Source organism: Bos javanicus, chromosome 23, assembly GCF_032452875.1.
Source record: "Bos javanicus breed banteng chromosome 23, ARS-OSU_banteng_1.0, whole genome shotgun sequence".
Taxonomy (NCBI): domain Eukaryota; kingdom Metazoa; phylum Chordata; class Mammalia; order Artiodactyla; family Bovidae; genus Bos; species Bos javanicus.
The window spans coordinates 35,620,080-35,642,686 of NC_083890.1; the positions used below are offsets into that span (position 1 = coordinate 35,620,080).

A 22,607-nucleotide genomic window follows, 5' to 3' on the forward strand; every position below is an offset into this window, starting at 1 on the left:
GGCCTTTGGGAGGTGATGAAGCTATGGAGGTGATGAAGGATGGAGCCTCCTGGATGAGATGACTGCTTTTATATATAAGAGACACACAGAGTTCTCTAGCCTTTTCCTGATGTGAGGATACAGTCAGAAGTGTGTGACCGGAAGAGGGCCTTATCTGATCACACTGTGAAAATCCATTTCTATTGTTTATAATTCTATGATATTTTGTTACAGCAGCCCAGGACTAAGACAGCATCCTAACAATTTTTAGGCAGTTCAGTAAACCTCATGCTATTTAGGTAGCCACATGCAAAGCATTTATATTGTCTGTTGTAACACTGTGACAATATAAGAATTGGCTGACAGTTCGTGGCTTGCTTTCATAAAGAATTCTCAGAATTCAGTCTTCTTGGTTGCTTGACCAGCACCGTGAATAATTATCTAATTCATTGATTCTTATAACTTGACCCAGAATAATTTCATGTGATTCTTAAGTAAGCTCTTTAATGGTCTTTGGCAAGTCAGTTCCTTCTTTTGATTTTCTATTAAATGAAGATAAAAACATTGACAAATTTCCTTCTTAGATTTTGACATCTCTACAGAGTCTGTGTTTATTACACCCAAACATGCATTTAAAAGCTGTAAAACTCAAAGAAGCTTGCAACAGGATGAATCATCACTAACCATATCAGGATTGGCTGGGATAGTTGTGGGCTTAGCAAGGGACAAATTGGCACTTCAGCACCTAGAGGTAGATGTCAATCTTTCTTGCATCCCTATGCAGGCAGTGGAACATTTTATAAAAAGCACTTTGGTGCACATCTTCATCGCCTGCTGTCAGGGAGGAGATTTCTGACCACACTGGATAGGAGGTCTCCTTCTCCTGGTCTTCAGGATGAATCTAAATACCCAAAAGATAATGAGTTATTATGAGTTTTATTAGTATTTGCTTTTCTTTGTTCCTTCTTATTATCAAATTAAGGTTGAGGAAGACTTATGAAACTCTCTAGACATGGATTCAGAGCCAGTGTTTTGGAAGTCTATTAACAATCTAAAATCAAGCAGCAGAACTCAAGTATGAGTTTGGTTTTGACCTTCTCTTTTCTTCCTTCCCACTCTCATCCTTTGGTTTGAAGAGGACAAAGAGAGAATACCAGCAGAAGTTCAGTAGCAGTTGACCTGGACTACTTTGAAGAAAACATTGATCTTGCAAATTCTATTCTCCAGTTCTCTTACCCATGAAAGTGTTTCAACCACATGTGCCCAGAAGGAGGCTAGCTTTTAGTGGGATTGTGTGAAATGCAGGGAATGCTGTACCTGTCAAAAACTGTAGTTGATATTCTGGTGGATGGAGCTGGATTTCTTCTCTCTGAAGTGCAATGAAGTGTCCAGTAATGAGTTGTGAGATGTCAGTGGGTTTGGTGTGACTTTGGGCAGCCTGCATATTGAAGCTCAGAGCTATATTCCTGTGTTGCTGGAGAATTTGCATGGTATGTCTTGCTCTGGAACTTGTTGGCCCTTAGGTGGTGCTTGATTTCAGTGTAGGTATGGAGGTGTTTGATGAGCTCCTATTAATTATTGTTCCCTGGAGTCAGTAATTCTCTGGTGTTCTTAGGATTTGGACTTAAGCCTCCTGCCTCTGGTTTTCAGTCTTATTCTTACAGTAGCCTCAAGACTTCTCCATCTATACAGCACTGATGATAAAACATCTAGGTTAAAGATGAAAACTTTCTCCACAGTGAGGGATGCCTAGAGAGGTTCACAGAGTTACATGGAGAAGAGAAGAGGGAGGAGGGAGATAGAGGTGACCAGGAGGAGAAGAGGGGGAATCAAAAGAGAAGAGAGCAAGCTAGCCACTAACCACTTCCTTATGTGCTCTCCACAGTCTGGATCCCTCAGAGATGTTCACAGAGTTACACAGAGAAGAGAAGAGGGAGGAAGGAGACAGAGTTGGCCAGGAGGATAAAGGTGGGAATCAAAAGGAGAGAGACAGATCCAGCCAGTAATCAGTTCCCTAAGTGTTCTCCACAGTCTGGAACACACAAAGAGATTCACAGAGTTGGGTAGAGAAGCAAAGGGGGAGGTAGGAGATAGAGGTGACCTGATGGAGAAAAAGGAGAGTCCAATGAGGGAGAGAGCAGTCAAGCCAATAATCTTGCCTCCAAGTAAAAATGGGTACTGAAGATTGGGTTCTTAAAGGTACAAAATTGATAACAAATACCAAAAAGCAAATATTAAAAATCTAGAGTAGAGGTTGGATTCTCAAAAATACAATATTAAATAAAAAAAAAAAAAACAAAGTCACAAAAATTAGAACTGCCATACAACCCAGCAATCCCACTGCTGGGCATATACACTGAGGAAACCAGAATTGAAAGACACACATGTACTCCAATGTTCATCGTAGCACTGTTTATAATAGCCAGGACATGGAAGCAACCTAGATGCCCATCAGCAGATGAATGGATAAAGAAAGCTGTGGTACATATACACAATGGAGTATTACTCAGCCATTAAAAAGAATACATTTGAATCAGTTCTAATGAGGTGGATGAAACTGGAACCTATTATACAGAGTGAAGTAAGCCAGAAAGAAAAACACCAATACAGTATAATAATGCATATATGTGGAATTTAGAAAGATGGTAATGATAACCCGGTATGCAAGACAGCAAAAGAGACACAGATGTATAGAACAGTCTTTTGGACTCTGTGGGAGAGGGCGAGGTGGGATGATTTGGGAGAATGGCATTGAAACATGTATATTATCACATGTGAAATGAATCACCAGTCCAGGTTCAATGCATGATACAGGATGCTCGGGGCTGGTGTACTGGGATGACCCAGAGGGACAGGATGGGGAGGGAGGTCGGAGTGGGGTTCAAGATGGGGAACACATGTACACCCATGGCAGATTCATGTCAATGTATGGCAAAACCAATACAGTAAGGTAAAGTAATTAGCCTCCATTAAAATAAATAAATTTAAAAAAAATTGTAGTTGAATTCTAATTCATTTACAATAGAATCAATAATTATAAATGGTTAGGCTCTCACTTTATGTAACAGGGATTAGAATATAGAAGGCCTGAGTCTTGTCCTTATAAAGTGAGATGTTTCAAAACTCATCCCTCAATACGGAGGTCATCTCTTTCATTCGGAAAAAAGCAAAGAAGCCTTCAGGATATGGCTCACCTTTTTTTTTGTATCTGCTCTGCACCTTCTAGAAGTACTTTGGTCTTTTCCTCAATCTCTGTGGCCTTTGACAAGAGATCCGGTGAGGCATCTTTCATGCCCTGCAGCTCTGTGACTGGGTGGTGCAGAGGTTCATCCCAGGAGAGCAGCAAACTGAGTACCAACCTAATAAGGATTTCATCCTAAGCAACCATAGGAAATAATCTCATTAAAATAAACAAAATTCAGTGGGCTTGGTAACATGTGATTTTTGCTCAGATAAGCTGAGCAAATTTAAGAAACCCTTTATTACTCCTATGAATATGTGAAAAATTTTAAAGGTGGTATAGATGTAAAATTATAAAATGTATGCTATTAGTTTATACTTTGCTGAAATTTTTTTTAAAAACTGACACTTAAATAATCCTTTTGATGAGTTCTAATTTAGAACATGAAATATTTTCTTTTCCCCTCTGAAATTAGACCATCTGCTCAGTGAGTTCTTTTATATTTGAATGCTTTGCTTGTCCAGGGAGAGAAATCTAAATATTTTGTTGGAACTCAATATGTGCCTAGAGTACCTGGCCCAGGAAGCATGGATCCTACCCATGCCCACATCATTTTCACCTGATGATTCATTTGTATTAATGAATCAAATCCTTCATTAATGTATTCATTTTCTGATTGGTAGTTTGTCTTATGATATTTGAACAAAGAGATAATGAAAAAGACATTAAACACATTTTCCTCAACCCATACCAACACCAGTCCCATTTGCTATCAGAGCAGTCTTTTCTGGTTACATGTGTAGGGGCAGAAAATGGCACAGTGTTGTCTTTAGTAACAGCATCAGTGGGATTCACAATGGAGGGTTTTCCCCCTGGTTCACTACTATCAGGATGGGCATGAAACTCCCAGGGGCTGAGCATCTCTAATTAAAAGGCTTGATTTGTTGATGGCCATGAAATACTTCAGTGTACAGGAAATAAGAGCAGAGAAGAATTGAATAGACATTGCAATAGAAACATAATGGGAGACTGAGAAGCTATAATGAAATTCAGACACTAGGGTGAGACCTTGGCAATGGCAACCCACTCCAGTACTCTTGCCTGGAAAATCCCATGGACGGAGGAACCTGGTAGGCTGCAGTCCATGGGGTCGCACAGAGTCAGACATGACTGAAGCGACTTAGCAGTAGCAGCGTGAGACTAGCATAGTTTTCAAGAGGGCTTTGTAGCTTAAAGATGACGAGTGAGTGCTCTGAGTTGGATGAAACCTAGACTCACTGCTTATTATCTGTGTGATGGGTGCAAATCTCATAAATTTTCTGAGCCTTGGTTTCCTCATCTCAGAATGTGTAATAACAGTCATGCTACAGGATTTTTTGTGAGGATTAAACATATCAATGAACACTGAGCACTTTGTAAATGGCAACATACTAGCTCTCAATAAATTTTAAGTTTATTTTAAATTCATTTAAAAAATCCTCCTCCTTCTCCTTGACCTTCTTCCCTCATTTTATCATCTCCATTATTTAGATGCTGAGCAGATAGAAAGAATGTTGATATTATTAACAACGTTTTAGTAAGAGAACAGATTGTATTTAAGAGGAGATGCATGTGAAAATATTTTAAATAATAATAGGATTGTGGTTAATATGGGAATCAGAAAGGAGCAATTATAATGAAAAACAGTTGAGGCTGGGATAAATGATTGAGGCTTGATTTGTAGACTGTGTTTTCATCAGAACAGAGACAATTGTTGTAACCATGAAGAACAAAACATAATATTTTATAGGACATTTGGGGAGGAGACTCATAAGTAAGAATAAAAGTGACAGAGGAGTCATTGAGAATGATAAAGAAGTAGGTTTCAGAGAAGCAGAAGAATCAGGAGAGCCTTGAAAGCCAGAAGCAATGTCTCAAATGGTGCAGTGCAGGAGTGACTCTCACGTCGGTGTCACTGGTCACAGGGAATACTCAAAACTGTGGTTGTGTTTCTTATATATCCATGAATTCTACCAATCTTATATTTTACACATAGAATTTCCGGTCAGCCCATGCTTTCATACAGTATAATAGCTGCGATCCTGGGCCTAATGCGTTGGTAAACTAAGGTTATCTGCATGGGAATTTATAGATCTGTTATTTGTTTTGCTACTACAGATCTTTAGTCATCACTTGATTCTATTCATACATATCAACAGTATAAGGTAATTTCTCTTTGATTGCTTAGTACTCCTCCACATTTCTCTGCGTGTGCAGTTACCATTACTCTAATAATCTAAAGCCTAGTAACACGAGTGCACTGCCTCAGCTGGCTCAGGTGAAAAACCCAGATAAAATCCTCACCTGTGTATGTTCAGCTTCGTCTTTGTTATCAGGGGTAATGATGGATTCGGTGTGGCAGCTATTTAGGACCTTGGAAATGAAGTTTTTGCCCTGGCCAAACTGTTTATCCTGGGAGTGATCAAGCACATTCAATTCTTTAAGGTTATTTTGGCATTCAATAAATGAACTCACTACCAGAATCTTAACACAGCTGATAGATGTATAATTTTTTTAATGAGGGTTATATAAAAATTGAACATCATTATTTTTCCTATTTCTTCCCATTATCTCTATAAATGATTGTTTTTCATCTAACTTTTCTAAACTTGAAACTCTTCCCTTCTTTGCTCTTCCCTTGCTTAATTTCATTCTTTCCACAGTTAATATTGGGACAACAAACACTAAAATTACCACAAATATCAAATATTCAATGTTTTATTAAGTATCTTTTTTTTTTTTTTTTTTAGTATTTGAACCAAATATAATGCATATATACCTGCTGCTGCTGCTGCTAAGTCGCTTCAGTCATGTCCGACTCTGTGCGACCCCATAGACGGCAGCCCACCAGGCTCCCCCGTCCCTGGGATTCTCCAGGCAAGAACACTGGAGTGGGTTGCCATTTCCTTCTCCAATACATGAAAGTGAAAAGTGAAAGTGAAGTCGCTCAGTCTTGCCCAACTCTTAGCAACCCCATGGACTGCAGTCTACCAGGCTCCTCCGTCCATGGGATTTTCCAGGCAAGAGTACTGGAGTGGGGTGCCATTGCCTTCTCCGCATATATACCTGGATGTAGCCATTTAGTCTCTTATTTACTGTGGGTTGGAACCAATATACTCCCTTAATAGGACTTTTAAAATTATAACTTTCTCTTATTAATCTCTGAATCCACACACCTATAGCTTAGTGTTCACCATAGATGCAGAACACAATGTTGTTGATGATGACAAAATGTTAATTTAGAAAACATGGCATAAAATTCTAGGAAATACTAAGCAATGGGCTTAGAATAAGAACAGCAAAAACCCAGCTAACACATGGATAGAGAAAAACTAATCTTTAGAGTTTGTTGTGAACATTTAAAGAGATTACTTAGAAGTTTGGGGGAAAAAAAACAGCAGTCAAAAATTGAGGATGACAGAAAAACTACTGAGTAAAAAGAACTACATGAATTTAATAGAAACATGGAGCAAAAATTTGTTATCAGTGTCTGCTCTACAGTGGGCTCCTCGAGTAACCTAAAAGAGCTAACATACAAGTTCCTTACTTTCATCAGAAAGAGAATTATTGGTTCCAATTCTAAGCCAATCCTTCTATTGTACTCTAACCTATTCATTGCCAATCTTAGAAAACTGTTTAGCAGCATTTTTAAAACTATCATCATTTGTTTTCATGATAAGGATTCAGTATGTACTGTGTTTGGAAAAGGGCCTTTATGAAGACTAATTAAGGTTAAATGAGCTCATAAGGTGGGACACTGATCAAGTAGGATTAGTGTCTTTATGAGGAGAAACACCAGAGAGATTTCTATTTTGTCTCTGTGTCTCTGTCTCTCTTCTCCTCCCCCTCAGCCTGTGAGGACACAGGGAGAAGCCAGCCTGGGAAGAGAGAGTTCTTACCAGAACCTGACCTTGCTGGCACCCTGATCTGGGACTTCTTGCCCCCAAAACTGTGAGGAAATATATTTCTGTTGTTTAATCCATTGATCCTATAGCATTCTTTTAAGGAACTCCAAGCTTCCCTGGTAGCTCAGATGGTAAACAGTCTGCCTGCAATGCAGGAGACATGGGTTTGATCCCTGGGATGGGAAGATCCCCTGGAGAAGAGCATGGTAAGCCACTGGAGTATTCTTGCTGGGAGTGCTATAGTCCATGGGGTCACAAAGAGTAGGACATGACTAAGTGACTAACACATACCTTCAAGGTGACAAATACAGGTGCTTTAAATTTATTTTGGAAATTCCAGGCAGGAATACTGGAGTGTGTGGCTGTTCCCTTCTCCAGAGGATCTTCCCAGCCCAGGAATCGAGCCCAGGTCTCCCACGTTGCAGGCCGATTCTTCACCATCTGAGCCACCAGGGAAGCCCATATCTAATGAGGTATTATATCCAATATATATGAGGAATTCATACAACCTAATAGCAAGAAGACAATACAGTTTAAAAATGGGCAAAGATTATAGATTGGAAGACTCAATAATGTGAAAGATGTCAATTCTTCCATAACTGATTGATTAAATTCTAGAAATTCCCTGTTAAACTCTCAACATTATTTTCAATGTTTCCAAATGAGAACAAAGTAAAATGTCTATTAACACTGGAATGGATAATTAACTGTGGTGTACTCATAGAAAGGAATACTACTCTGTGATAAAAATAAATACAGCTTCACACAAAGTTTTATGACTCTCACAAACATTACATAGAATGAAAGGAGCAAGGCATGTTAAAAGTGCTATATGATCACGTGTATATGGAGTTCAAAAAACAAAATGAGGCAAAACTAAGGTAGAGTTTGGAGGGGTACACTTAGGTCACCAAACCATGGAGAAAACCAAGGATACGGGTTCTACATGGAGGGAGAAGACCATGTTTGGGAGAGTTCATGAGGAGGGCTTTGCAGGTGCTCCCAGGGTTCTGTTTCTTGATCAAGGGAGCAATTACATGGGGCTCATTTTGTTATAAATTATCATTTTACATCCTTACTTTGTATACAACTTTTCTAAATCTATGTTACATTCTACAATTAAAAGAAAAAGATTAAAAATGAAAAAAAAATTTTTAAAGTTAAAAGTTAAATTAATGAAAGGAAAATGAATCAGATATTTCACTCTTTAAGAATCTTTGAGATTTCATGAAACTGATCTTTTCTTTGATTTATACATCTTATGAGTTGATGCCTTGTTTGACTTAGAAAATGTGTTATTTGAAGTTTGGTTGATGCAGCCTTCTTATTTAAAGGATAAAATAGTCCAGTCACTTTCACCAAGGTTCTTTATGGAAATAAGCAAGAAGTACTGCTGCTGCTGCTGCTGCTAAGTCACTTCAGTCGTGTCCGACTCTGTGCGACCCCAGAGACGGCAGCCCACCAGGCTGCGCCATCCCTGGGATTCTCCAGGCAAGAACACTGGAGTGGGCTGCCATTTCCTTCTCCAATGCATGAAAGTGAAAAGTGAAAGTGAAGTCGCTCAGTCATGTCCAACTCTTAGCGACCCCACAGACTGCAGCCCACCAGGCCCCTGCGTCCATGGGATTCTCCAGGCAAGAGTACTGGAGTGGGTTGCCATTGCCTTCTCCAAGCAAGAAGTACAGTACTTACAAATTCACTGAACATTTCTCAGGCGAGCCTATAGTTATGGTTAGCCACCATGGTTGCTGTGTCAAACAGGTTTTGAAGGGGCATCTGGCACTTGCCAGATGGGTTTTGACAGAGGGGTGCAGAGACCACACCCTGGCACAAGAGTAGGTTTGACACCACGAGCAGCAGGAGCAGGTGGGACTCTGCATAAATAAAAACAAGAGCCACTCAGAGATGATGTATTAGCCTGAGGTTAGCAAAAGCCATCCTGTCCAGGGAAGCCTCATCTCTCCCTGTTGCCCTGAGCAGGATTTGGTGATGTAGTAGCTGGGTGAAGAAGAAGCAACATCTTCCACTGTGTAAATTTAAATAGATGATGATATTTGCACAGATGTTTGTAGAAGTAGATTACTCCCTGCATTTTTGTACTGCTCCCAGAAGTGCTCCTTTGCTCTGCAAACATTTGGAGCTTAAGTTAATTCTGAGCCAGTGTTTAGGTCATTCTCTAAAGATAGTTGAATGTCTTGGGACTTTCTGCAGACTCTTAGCAGCAAACTCGTCTAGGAGTTTGTAACTTTTTCACTCTACATTGACTAATGCTTGCATTTTAGATACTGAAATGGCAAGAATAGTACAGTTGATCTGTGTGGTTTACCATCACGCTGGGGAAGAGTAACCACATGAATGCTTGATTGCTACTCTTGAGTGCAAAGAGAATACTAAGAGAAAAGGATAGTGTCGCTTGAATCTGCTAACCCACCTTAATAACCCCATGGATTTCCTTGATACTTTGCCAAAAGTTTGAAAAATTTTGTAAAATTTGTGCTTTACAATGATCCTGTGAGATAGGCTTGACATTATTATCACCAAATTATACTAATGAAACAATAAGACTTAGAGTGGGTAAGTGATTTTCCTAAGTCTCATTGTCAGCAGATGGAGGTGACTGGGCACCATAATGTCATCTTTTCACTTCCTCATGTCATATCACACAACCTTGTGGGCTCTCGGTCTACAATGCGGTAGAGACCTGGGTTTGATGCCTGGGTTGGGAATATCCCCTGGAAAAGGGAAAGGCTACCCACTCCAGTGTTCTGACCTGGAGAATTCCATGGACTGTATAGACCGTGGGGTCACAAACAGGTCATGACTGAGCTGGTGATAGTGTTGGTGGTGGACAGGGAAGTTGGTGATTGAAATGGAAACCTGGCTTGCTGTAGTCCATGTGGTCGAAAAGAGTCAGACGTAACTGCGAGACTGAACTGACCTTTAGGATAGCAGAATATCAAAAATTCGAACTCAATTGATCATTTATTGGTAGATGGATAGCTATATGAATTATTTGGGTTAAGATATAATTTGGTGATCTTATAACACATCTAAATATCCAATACATGACTGAAGAGGGTGTCAGTGAGTCATCCATACTGTAAACTGAAGGAATCAATTATCAAAGGATAACTATGCATTAACCTTGTAGTTTAATGAGCAAAATAAACTGATAAACACTATTGTCCTTTTCTCAGTATAATAGCAAGCTATAATCCCTCCCTGTAACAATTTTAGATGCTATAGTGCCCAAGCATTGAAATTGGGGCTGTTTCTGGAAACGCATAGGTATGAGCCCTGCTCCAGAGTTCTTGTTCTTGATGCCGGTGTCTTCTGTTCTCTGGTTCACTAAGTCCCAGGCTTTCTCTCCTGAGCATCATCTGGTTCTCCTGTTTACACAAGTGTTTGTACTGTGGTTCTCCTGCTCTTCTGATCAGGCTACACAGCCTCTTGATGATTTATTTCTTACACTCTTTGTGCTTTGTTTTCCTGATGCTTCTTAGTGTATTTGCTTTCATATCTACCTCTATTCCTGAATTTCAGTATCTACAGCTGCCCTACCTTATCCTCTTGCTGTCTAAATTTTGGCTTTTAGCATCATCATATTTTTATGAACTTCATTTGCCTTTTGGTCCAGTTTCTGGTATTCAAATTAAGCTGGGTTCTCACATATGGCTGTTCTTGGCACCTCAAGCAACTTTGAGAAGTTAGCTTTCTCTCTATGCAATACTGCCACTTAATTTGATACCATTGTGAACTTTCTATAATTTCACTTCCTGCCTCATATTTTATCTTTGTCTTTTTCTAGCTGCTGTAAATTCAGTACTATGTGTCCTTCTGTTGGTATTAATATTTAAAATAAATCCCTAACCTGATGTAGCAGATAATTAAAAGGAATATAATCAAAGTAGTAATAATAAATCCCCCAAAATTAATATCCATACATGCTCCCATTTTTAAAAGATTTTCCATCCAAATATTATAATAATACTAGTGGAATTTATTTTTCTTTTACCTGCATCCATTTGGTAACTTTGCATGGACACTTGATGATTTCCAAATTAATTTGGGCCCCCACGATGTACAGTGTGTGGTGTTTATTGTGTGAGGGCAGCAGTGATGATCTTTGAAGATTCGTTGTTTGATATAGTGAATATTCAGCCCCAGGCAACTTCTCTTTGCTTATCAAACTGACTAGTTATGACTGCATTTGTAAACATGAGCGAGTTCAGAGGTTTCTTCAATCTCTCACTAACTCCTAAGAAAGATTTCTTTTTAAGGTACTGACTGTATAACTAGACATTTGAGAAACGCTGCAATGTTTTAAATGACTCATGAAAGCAGAAGAAGATTTTCTGTTGAAGTTCACCTGGACGATGAACTTGGTTTTGACTATCAGCAACGGAATATTAAACTTTTGAGGTATTCAATGAAATCCTCTAAGAAAAAATAACTGTATAAGACTTCTGTCTCTCATTAATTTATATCTTTTGATGTTTTAGAACTAGGAGGAATATTCTTCAGGGGGGAAAAGCCACTGGAAGTGACAATTTCACTAAGCAATCAAGAGTTAGCCTATTTTCAATTAAATGAAAAATGCTGCATGCAATGCTCTTTACAGAGACTCTTGGTATGTTTCATAATTCAGTTCTTAAAAAGTAAAACTATTTTTTCAAAAACCAGGGAAAATTCTAAACTGTGAATGCCAACTGCCTGAAACAAATACTCACTGTGTTTCTACTGCATCTACTAGTAGTATTTACTGATGTTACTCATAAGAATTATCAGATGTGTGCTACCTGTAATAGACAGCATTGTGTTTGAACCAAATCTGCCCTTTGCGGAAATATGACAGTGAAGAGACAGAACAAAGGGGGTGTGTGAGTTGATCAAGAAAAGGATAATTGGAGCTATGAAGTTATTCATTGATCTTCTTTTATGACATCCACTTAACCAGTTTTTCTCAGTATACTTTCCTGTAGATATGGAAATGAAAATTTTTCATGCTACCACATACAGGGAAACTCTATACTGCTTCCTACCCCCATTTGAAACAGAAGATCCACAATTCTTGAGCAGGAGTGGCAAAAAAACTCACCACTAGATTCTTGATTATTATTTAGGCTTTAATTAGGTAGCATATTTTCTGCTATCACTGTGTAAGTGCCACACATGTTGGAAATTTCTTTTGAACTCAGGCAGATGCTTATCAAGAAATCATTCATTTCTACCTAAACACTTTTAGGTGACAGGTCAGTGCTTCCGATGATACCACAAGCAGTACTTTTACCAAATCCTAACAGTTAGCTTATATTTCATTATAAATGGGAAAGTGCCTTGAAGTTTCCCAACCCAATCCATGTCATAATTGATAAAAAGCAACATCAATTTGGGATAACTGAGAACAGCCTTCAGATGGCTGAACACTGAGAAAAAACTGTGACTGGGATTATCTTATATTAAAGACATTTTTGTCTATATCACTCATGCTATAACACAGGAGGTAATTTATAATGTTTAAATATACGCTGCAAACACCTTTTTGGATAGAACATTGCAATATTTAGTCCATGGGATACAAATAAGTGAAACACATATATTCTACCCTAAAAGGCTCTGTAATCTTCTTGAGAATACAGCATATATGATGAGGAAGAAAAAAAAAACTTCATAAAATATATTCTTAATGATCACAGATGGTTTTAGATTTGAAAGAGACTTTTGATCTTTGTTTTTTACATAGCATAATTTACTTATTTTTGTCTGTGCCATGTCTTCATTGCTGCATGGGCTTCTCTCCAGTTGTGGTGAGTAGGGACTACTCTGGGTTCTGGAATAAAGACTTCCATGGACTGTATAGACACAAAGAGTCAGACACGACTGAGCAACTGTACTGAACTGAATGACATGTGAGTATGATGGGAGCTATTTCAATAAAAACAAAAATGAAAAATTTTGCTAAGACCCTTGAGCCTAAAAATGTTACTATCCAATTAGGAATGATCTCCAACATGTAAACAGATAAAAATTAAAGCTTAGGCATCTGTATTCTTTTTTTTTAATTGTTTTTGTATATTTTATTTTAAAAAATTGAATGTAGTAATTATAGATAATGTGTGATAATTTTGACTTTTGAACAAAAAGTCTATACCCACTCTACTAAACGGACATAGCCAAAAGAGGCCATGGCCACATATGAAGAGACACATCAGAAAATAAATATATCTGAAGGACTTTTCCATTTAACAAAAAACTCCTGGTGCCAATCCTTTGGTTAAGGAGGATTCTATCACTGACTGTAGCTTTCTTTTGGATAATCAGAATGTTTGATTGCATAGTCCACTATCTGATAACTTCTGCTGCAGACTGTTCTTCTCTGAGACATTTCTTCTACTCTCAAAGGTTTCTGTTGCTTTCTCTGCAAGAGAACCCAAGAATGTATTGAGAAGATTAAGAAAAGGCAGGTTTAAAACAAGCTGTTGCATGCTCCGTTTCTTCAGTCATGTTCAACCATTTTTGACCATATGGACCACCAGGTTGCTCTGTCCATGGGATTCTCCAGGCAAGAATACTCCAGTGGGTTGCCATTTCCTTCTCTAGAGATCTTCCCAATCCAGGGATCTTACCTGCATTTCCTGCATCTCCTGCATTACAGGCAGATTCTATAACAAGCTTTCAAGTGGCTTAAAATATTGGATTGACAGGAAAGGTCATCTGGGTTTTTCATAAGATTGTACAGAAAAAAAATTAGAACTTTTTGGCCAACACAATATAATACAACCTGGAGAAGAGCAAAGCCAGATTGAGATGAGAGGCTGCTTGCAGTGCCAGCACGGAGGATCAGGCAGGCTCAAGTGAGGGACTAGTCCTGGGAGGCCACGTTGAGATGCTGAAAAGATGTCAGGGACAATGGGCAAACTTGGATGATTGTAAACTGATTCCAGTGTTCGATTCAGGCAACAAGCTGGATGGTGAGAGAAGATGATAGTCAGATGAAAGAGAAGTGAGGTCAGCGGCTTTAAAGTAGAGTGTTCAGGTTTGCACTCAAGACTAAGGATTCCAAAGCCTTTCTGCCATTCTAAGGGTGTTTGAGAGTTGCAAAGGGAGAAAAGATCATGGTTTTCTAGACTATGGGTCCAGCAAGTGTAATAATTCTTTTTTCCTGCTAAAGCTGAATAATACTAGCTTTAGTGCAGTGTATGCATTCTCAATTGCTAAATCGTGTCTTGAGTCTCCTGCAACCCCATGGATTGTAACCCACCAGGCTTCTCTGTCCATGGGATTTCCCAGGCACGAATACAGGAGTGGAATGCCATTTCCTTCTCCAGGGGACCTTGCCAACCTAAGGACTAAAGCCGCATCTCCTGCATTGGCAGGTAGATTCTGTACCACCTAGACTCCTGGGAAGCCCAATTTTAGTGTAGTTCATGCCAACAAACTAGCGAGCACTCAGTCTTCCATTATTGTTTGGTAACACAGTTAAGCAACCCAAGAGTATATTTGCATTTTTTGTTATGTGTTTGATTATTTATTGGTATTTATTATTCTGGTGGATTTTAATATATGTAGTATAATATAAGAGATTTGGTTTTCCTATGGGTATATTCAAATCCATGTGGTAATAGTCTGAATATTGCATTTTCATCAAAGAAAGTAATTATGTATCAAATTCTGTCTTTCTTACTAAGGCATATCCCTATATCTCACTGTAAGAAATGTTTTTCTGAAGGATATTAAAGACTTACATACCTCTGTATAGTTGGTTGTGAGTAATATAAAAATGGAGTTAGTAAATATCCATTATCTCATCTCCCAGAAATTTGATATTCATTGTAAATTGAACAATATTATTATACATCATTAGTGAAATGAAATGAAACATGTGAAATGAAAGAGTTATATTTAAAGATTCAACCACTTTGTAGGTGATGTATTTGTAACCGTGTTTTATTATGTGTTTCCTGATGTGAGGGAAATTTAAACTGAGATATAGTGTTCTAAGATGATTTAAATTTTGGAAAGATACATGAAATTTTTAGTTGAGATGAACATGTTAAATAGTTTGGTTTCACATTGGAATTTCTTTATGTATAGGCTTCATAATAGGCCTTTAAATACATAAAAATGAACCATTCAATAAACTAGAGTTAGAAATTAAATATTTAATACCTTAATTAATATTTATTAGTGTGATATCAGAGAAGGCAATGGCACCCCACTCCAGGACTCTTGCCTGGAAAATCCCATTGACGGAGGAGCCTGGAAGGCTGCAGTCCATGGGATCGCTAAGAGTCAGGCACGACTGAGCGACCACTTTCATTTTTCACTTTCACGCATTGGAGAAAGAAATGGCAACCCACTCCAGTGTTCTTGCCTGAAGAATCCTGGGGATGGGGGAGCCTGGTGGGCTGCCGTCTATGGGGTCACACAGAGTCGGACACGACTGAAGTGACTTAGCAGCAGCAGCAGCAGTGTTATATGGGTTTCCCTCCTAGCTCAGTTGGTAAAGAATCTGCCTGCAATGCAGGAGACCCAGGTTCAATTCCTGGGTCGAGAAGATCCCCTGGAGAAGGAAATGGCAACCCACTCCAGTATTCTTGCCTGGAGAATCCCATGGACAGGAGGAGTCTGGCAGGCTACAGTCCATGGGAGTTGCAAGAGTTGGACACAACTTAGGGATGAGAGAAAGAGAGTGTAATACTCTTTGCTTTGCCGATTAAAATTTGACAAGAGTCTCACCTGTTTACTTTTTATCTTTCCATTTTGAAAAGCATATTGGATATATTTGATATTCTTTTTTTGTAAAGAGATAATATTTATTTCTTAAAGTATTTTTTTCACAACAACTGAAATTGCCAAGAAAAGAAATAGCAAACAATTGTGAAGAATCAAAATCCACAAAATTTATTCATTGCACTGCTCTTTTGATTTAAAAACAGATACACTCTTTTGTGAATATTCTGTTTGTTTTGCTCCAGTTTTATCGTTATAGTAATAGATTCTGCCAAAGTACAGCAACTATTTCATGTCCCGTCTCAGGCCAGGTGCAAATGATGCTTGCTATTGTGCTAGACCTTGGGACTCAGGTGGGACTGAAGCAAAATTGTGGTTAATCAAACTGACAGTGAAGAAGAGTGAAATTACATGAATTATACCTAGTACCTCAGATGGTAAAGCATCCGCCTGCATTTCAGGAGACCTGGGTTCAATCCCTGGATCAAGAAGATCCCCTGAAGAAGGAAATAGCAACCCACTTCAGTATTCTTGCCTGGAGAATTCCACAGATGGAGGAGCCTGATGGGCTACAGGCCATGGAGTCACAAGGAGTCACACACGACTGAGCAACTAACACACACATACCACTATCAACAATTTATTCAATATAAGGGTGTGGAGGTACCCCAAGTTTATACATCAGGATTATGCAGATACTTTTAATGTATTGGTTATGGACTAACCATAAAGAAATCTTGCTATTTGCGATAACATGAATGGATCTTGAGCATGTTATGCTATATGAGATAAGTCAGAGAAAGACAAATGCTGTATGATCACACTTAAATGTGGAATCAAAAAACAACCATGATGGACAAAACATAACTACAGAGAATAGATTGTTGGTTTCCAGATGCGGGGTTTGGGTGGGCAGCCAACATGGGTGAAGTGGGTTAAAAGGGACAAATGTGCAGTTACATATAAGTCATGGGGACATAACACAGGGTGTGGTGACTCTAGTTAATAATAGTGTATCGCACACTTGAAAGTTGCAAAGAGAGTAGATCTTAAAAGTTCTCACCTCAAGAAAGAAATCATAATGTGATGATGGATGTTAACTAGATTTACTCTGGTGATTATTTTCCATCGGAGCCACCAGGGAAGCCCCTATATGCAGTATATACAAATATCAAATCATTGTGTTGTACATCTAAAACTTGTATGATGTTATAGTAAATTAAATTAATATCTCAATTTAAAAAATACACCTCGGAAAAAAAGAAGGAGAGACTTTGATCATATGCATTTCTATGTTCCTTATGCTCCTATTTCACCTATATTAATTGACTTAAGAATCTATGCCCACATAGCCCTGAATAACATGATGACTTGAAAAACTTCACTGACAAGAGTTAAAAGGTAGAGAGTCTAGGTTGTAATATTCATGCAACAGGCCTTTGACCTTGGAAAGGAGAACATAAGACTCCTCAGATTTTACTGATAAACCTCTGCCCTTGTCCAGGTGGTGAAAAGTGAAAGTGAAACCTGCTCAGTCATCTCCGACTCTTGTGACACATGAACTGTATTCTCCAGGCCAGAATACTGGAGTGGGTAGCTGTTCCCTTCTCCAGGGGATCTTCCCAACCCAGGGATTGAGCCAAGATCTCCCACATTGCAGGCAGGTTCTTTACCAGCTGAGCCACAAGGGAAAATGCCAAGAAATGAGGAAATGCTCAGTCTTCTACTTTTATTTGGTCAGGGTAAAGCAACCAAGGAATATGTTTATGTATTGTGTGATGTGTTTGGTTACTTAGGAATGTTATTTTTTTTTTAATTTTAATGTATGTAGTATAATATAAGAGATGTGGTTACCTTATGCTGCTGCTGCTAAGTCACTTCAGTCATGTCCGACTCTGTGCGACCCCATAGATGGCGGCCCACCAGGCTCCCCCATCCCTGGGATTCTCCAGGCAAGAACACTGGAATGGGTTGCCATTTCCTTCTCCAATGCATGAAAGGGAAAAGTGAAAGTGAAGTCGCTCAGTCGTGTCCACTTCTTAGCGACCCCATGGTCTGCAGCCTACCAGGCTCCTCTGTCCATGGGATTTTCCAGGCAAGAGTACTGGAGTGGGGTGCCACTGCCTTCTCCAGGTTACCTTATACATGTGTACAAATCCATGTAGTAATATGGTAATACATTGTATTTTTACCAAATAAGGCAATTATGTACTTACCTTCATTTCAATTATGAAATGAAATTTTCTATTGAGAGGAATACTTTAAATAGTTTGGTTTTACATTAGAATTTCTTTATGTATAGACTTCATATACAGCTTCAACTACATAAGAGGGAACCATTAAATAAGCAAGAGTGAGAAATTCATTTTAAATATGAATGATTTAATTAACTTTTATTAGTGTCTCATATTTTTCTTCCACTTTGGATAGCATCTTGGATATATTTGTTTTGTATTTTTATAAAAAGTGATAAATACTCATTTCTTAAAATGATTTTTTTTCACATGAACTGAAATGGCCAAGGAAAGAAATAGCAAGCAATTGTGAAGCATTAAAATCCACAAAATTTACTGACCGCATTGCTCTTTTGATTTACAAACTGATATACAGTTTCTCTAGTAAAAATTGTATTTGCTTCACTCCAGTTTTATTTTTATATAGTCGCAATGGTTTTTGCCAAAGTATAGGAACTGTTCCGTATCCCACCTCACGGCCAGGTGCAAATGATGCTTGCTATTGCACTGGACATTGGGACTCAGGTCCAGAGGGCAGGTAGCAAAATGGTGTCAAGCAAACAGACAGGGAGCAATTAAAGGGTAAATTACTCGAATTATACCACTATCAACAATTTGTTCACCATGAGGGCTGAGTAGGGTATGGAGCTAACCAACATTATCCTCAGGATTATGCACGTACCCTTAATGTATTAGTTATGGACTTACTATGAAGAAATCTTGCTCTCTGTGATAGCATGAATGAACCTTGAGGGTATTATGCTATGCAAAATAAGTCAGATAAAGACAAATGCTATATGATCTCACTTAAATGAGGAATCAAAAACCAATAACCACAAAGAACAAATATAAACACAGAGAACAGTTTGGTGGTTTCCAGAGGCAGGGTTTGGGTGGGGGAGCCAGAATGGGTGAAGTGGATACAGATTTCCCATTACAAATAAGTCATGGGGATATAATACAGAGCATGGTGACTATAGTTAAAAATAGTGTATTGTATACTTGAAAGTTGCTAAGAGAGCAAATCTTAAAGTTCTCACCACAAGAAAAAACTGAAACTGTGTGTGATGATGGATCACAATAGTAAATTAACACTAGAATCACAGTGGTCATAATTTTGCAATATACACAAGTAACAAACCATTGTGTTGCATGTCTAAAATGTGTATGATGTCATGTGTCATAAAAAAATAACCTACATCTTGGAAAAAAAAAAGTAGAGGGAGACTTTGACCATATGTTTTTGTATGGTCCTTCAGATTCCTATTTCACCTGTATTAAGTGACACAAAACCAATACAATATTGTAACATTAAATAAAATAAAATTTAAAAAAAGATATACAAACAGAAATTTGAAAAAGGAAAAAAAAAAAAGAATCTATGAAGATGTAGCCCTGAGTAACTTGATGACTTCCAAAATTTTCCTGACATAGGAGGGGAAAGAAAGAGAGTCTAGGTTGTAATATTTATTCAACAGACATTTGACCCTAGATAACAGAAAATAAGTTTCCCTGACTTCCCAAATAAACCCTCTGCCCTTTGCCACAGTGCGGATCAATAGTAATAATTACCTTGAATGTTAAGTATAATAACTCTTAATATTTTTCCAGGATTTCTTTATCTTAAGAATTTGTATTTATAGGTGAGATTTTGAAATTATTCATGTTTTTAAAATATTTAACTGATTTTGAGTTTACTGCTTTACTCCTTTACATTAATAAAAACTTAATAATATCCCAAAACATAGTCTAAGGCATTTCGGCATGAGAAATGACCATACCAAATTACAAATAACCAATTTATAAATAAAAAATGTATTTTGAGCATTTGTTCAACATACATTTATTAAATTTATATTTATTAAATATTATGAAGTGTTAGTGTTTGAATTTAATCTAGCTGGTCCCAAATTTTTCATGAGAAAGAGATAAATATGTGAATAAATAATTAGTCCAGTTGTATTCATTTCTTTGGTGAATGTAAGTAAACCTACCATAGTAACACAAAGGAGAGAAGAGCTGATTTGTCTGGAAAAGCCTCAAGAATTTTCAAAAAGGGAGTGAAATAAGATTTGGAGGAGCTCCCCAGGAGTAGAAGGGGATGGGACTCCAGATTGGAGAAGAGCTTATAAAAAGAAAGACATTTAAAATCCGAAGAGCACTGCAGGTTTGGGGAAAGATGACGAATTATATTGACTTTTCCCTATCTTTGGCAGGGCCAGGCAAAAATAGCAAAAGATCCCTAGCCTGTGACTCACATGTCTCACTTGCTCCCTGTAGCTGTGTCCTTCCTATAAGTGGACTTCCAGGCAGACACATGGACTCATGAGCCTAGGAGTGAACCCTCCACTCCTGTCTGTCCTGGAGACAAGCCTCCTCACATGACCTTGGGAGAGAGCACTGGGTTCCATAGGTAAGATCTCCTGGAGAAGGAAATGGCAACCTAATCCAGTATTATTTTCTAGAAAATCCCATGGACAGAGGAGCCTGACAGGCTACAGCTCATGAGGTCCTAAAAAATTCAGACACGACTTAGCAACTAAACACCACCACCAACTAGAAACCAGCAGCATCGACAAATCAAAGAATTGTGATTACATTGGGCCTTTTAACTGTGCTATGATTAGCCTTTATTACAACTCACATGTACGGAAATTATTCTATATGTGTAATGTGACTGCTTATATTTCATAAATATTAAACTTCATATCCACACGTGAGACCTTGCTCTTCTTGTTGTTCAGTCACTAAGTCATACCTGACATTTGTGACCCCATGGATTGCAGCACACCAGGCTTCCCTGTCCTTCATTATCTCCTGGAGTTTGCTCAATCTCATGTCCATCGAGTTGGTGATGCCAATCAACCATCTCATTCTCTGTTGCCCCTTCTCCTCCTGCCCTCAATCTTTCCCAGCATTAGGGTCTTTTACAATGAGTTGGCTCTTCGCATCAGGTTGCCTTCAGCATTAGTCCTTTGAATATTCAGGGTTGATTTCCTTTAGGACTGGCAGGTTTCATCTCCTTGTAATCCAAGGGACTCTCAAGAATCCTCTCCAACACCACTGTTCAATGACATCAGTTCTTCTGTGCTCAGGCTTCTTTATGATACGACACTCACATCCATACATGACTACTGGAAAAACTAAAGCTTTGAATATACAGTCATTTTTCTGGCAAAGTGATGTCTCTGCTTTTTAATATGCTGTCTAGTTTTTTCATATATTCTTCCAAGGAGCAAGCATCTTTTAATTTCATGGCTGCAGTCATCATCTGCAGTGATTATGGAGCCCAAGAAAATAAAACATGTGAGGCTTATCAAATACCTAACTCACTTATCATCAAGATAAATGTTGTGGTTAAAGTATTGTATAGCCTCAGGATAACCATATTCCAACTTTTTTTTAACCAATTACCATTTTTAAATGATTCTGATTTATATATCAAAGTAGTATTCTTTATCATAGAACATGACTCAAATTTACCCTGAATCTACTATGTTTGCTAAGAAATTCTGTGGCTAATGACACAATAATGGAATAAAATGAAAACAAAAAATAGGTGGTTAAAGCTGAAACTGGAGAAAAAGAAGATAACCACAAATAAATGTAAAATGCAAAAAAAAAAAAAATGTAAAAATGTGCACTGAATGAAGTTCTGGGTGGTAAAAGAGAATGGCCAATTGGGTTTTAAGAACAGTAGCCATATGGGGACACTTTATATTAAGACAGGGTACTCATTTATCCGTAAAGCTTCTACTTCCTGGGCACAATGGGTATTAAGAAATCAAAAATGAGAACTTATATTGTTAAAAGAAATTTAGTGAAGATGATACATTGCGTGTGGTAGGGAAAAAGTCACTTTTCTCAGCAAAAGACATTTTAACCTCAGGGCATATTTTAGAATAATCAGGGTAATTAAAAAGCAGGCAGCTGTCCCATCTTTGAAAAACAATTTCACAAGTACCTGTTTCTAAGATTTACAGGCAGTACAAGAGAAGAACATCTGTATTTAATATTTCTTTAAAATCATGATTGTAACTGCTGTTTCCTAGGCCACCTACCTGAGGGATGGGAGACACAGTATGATTATAAAACTGACTCTAGATCCAAAAGGTAATTCCATGGCTTAGGCTTCCCAATTGGCTTCCTGGAAGGAGTGTGAACTCCTATCCTCCTTGGAGAAACTTTTCTCTCAGACAAAAGTAGAACTAAGAAGTAAGGGCTGGGGAGGCCATCAATATTTTCCCACTAGGAACACCTTGGTTTGCTTAGAACAGGTCTGTGCTGCTCCTCCATCGCTTGGTCATTTGTATTGCTGTTGCTGGTATCCTATTTTGGATACTGTTGCCTACAGAGAGCTCGCTCTGTCTATAATGAAGGGCTATGGGCTGAAACACTTCTGTCTTGCCACCAGAGCTTAGACTCCATCCTTTTCCCTGTCCTCAGTTGATGCAGGAAGTGGGCTCCTTCACATAGAACCTTGAGGACCACTTCTCACCAACCACCATTCCTCAGAGAAGTTAAAATCCTTTCTCC

The 22,607-nt window shown here is 38.3% G+C and overlaps 1 pseudogene; it reads right to left on the bottom strand.

Moving 5' to 3' along the window:
* Positions 1 to 694: 694 nt before the first annotated feature.
* Positions 695 to 10,000, bottom strand: LOC133236015 (chorionic somatomammotropin hormone 1-like; annotated as a pseudogene).
* Positions 10,001 to 22,607: the final 12,607 nt, after the last annotated feature.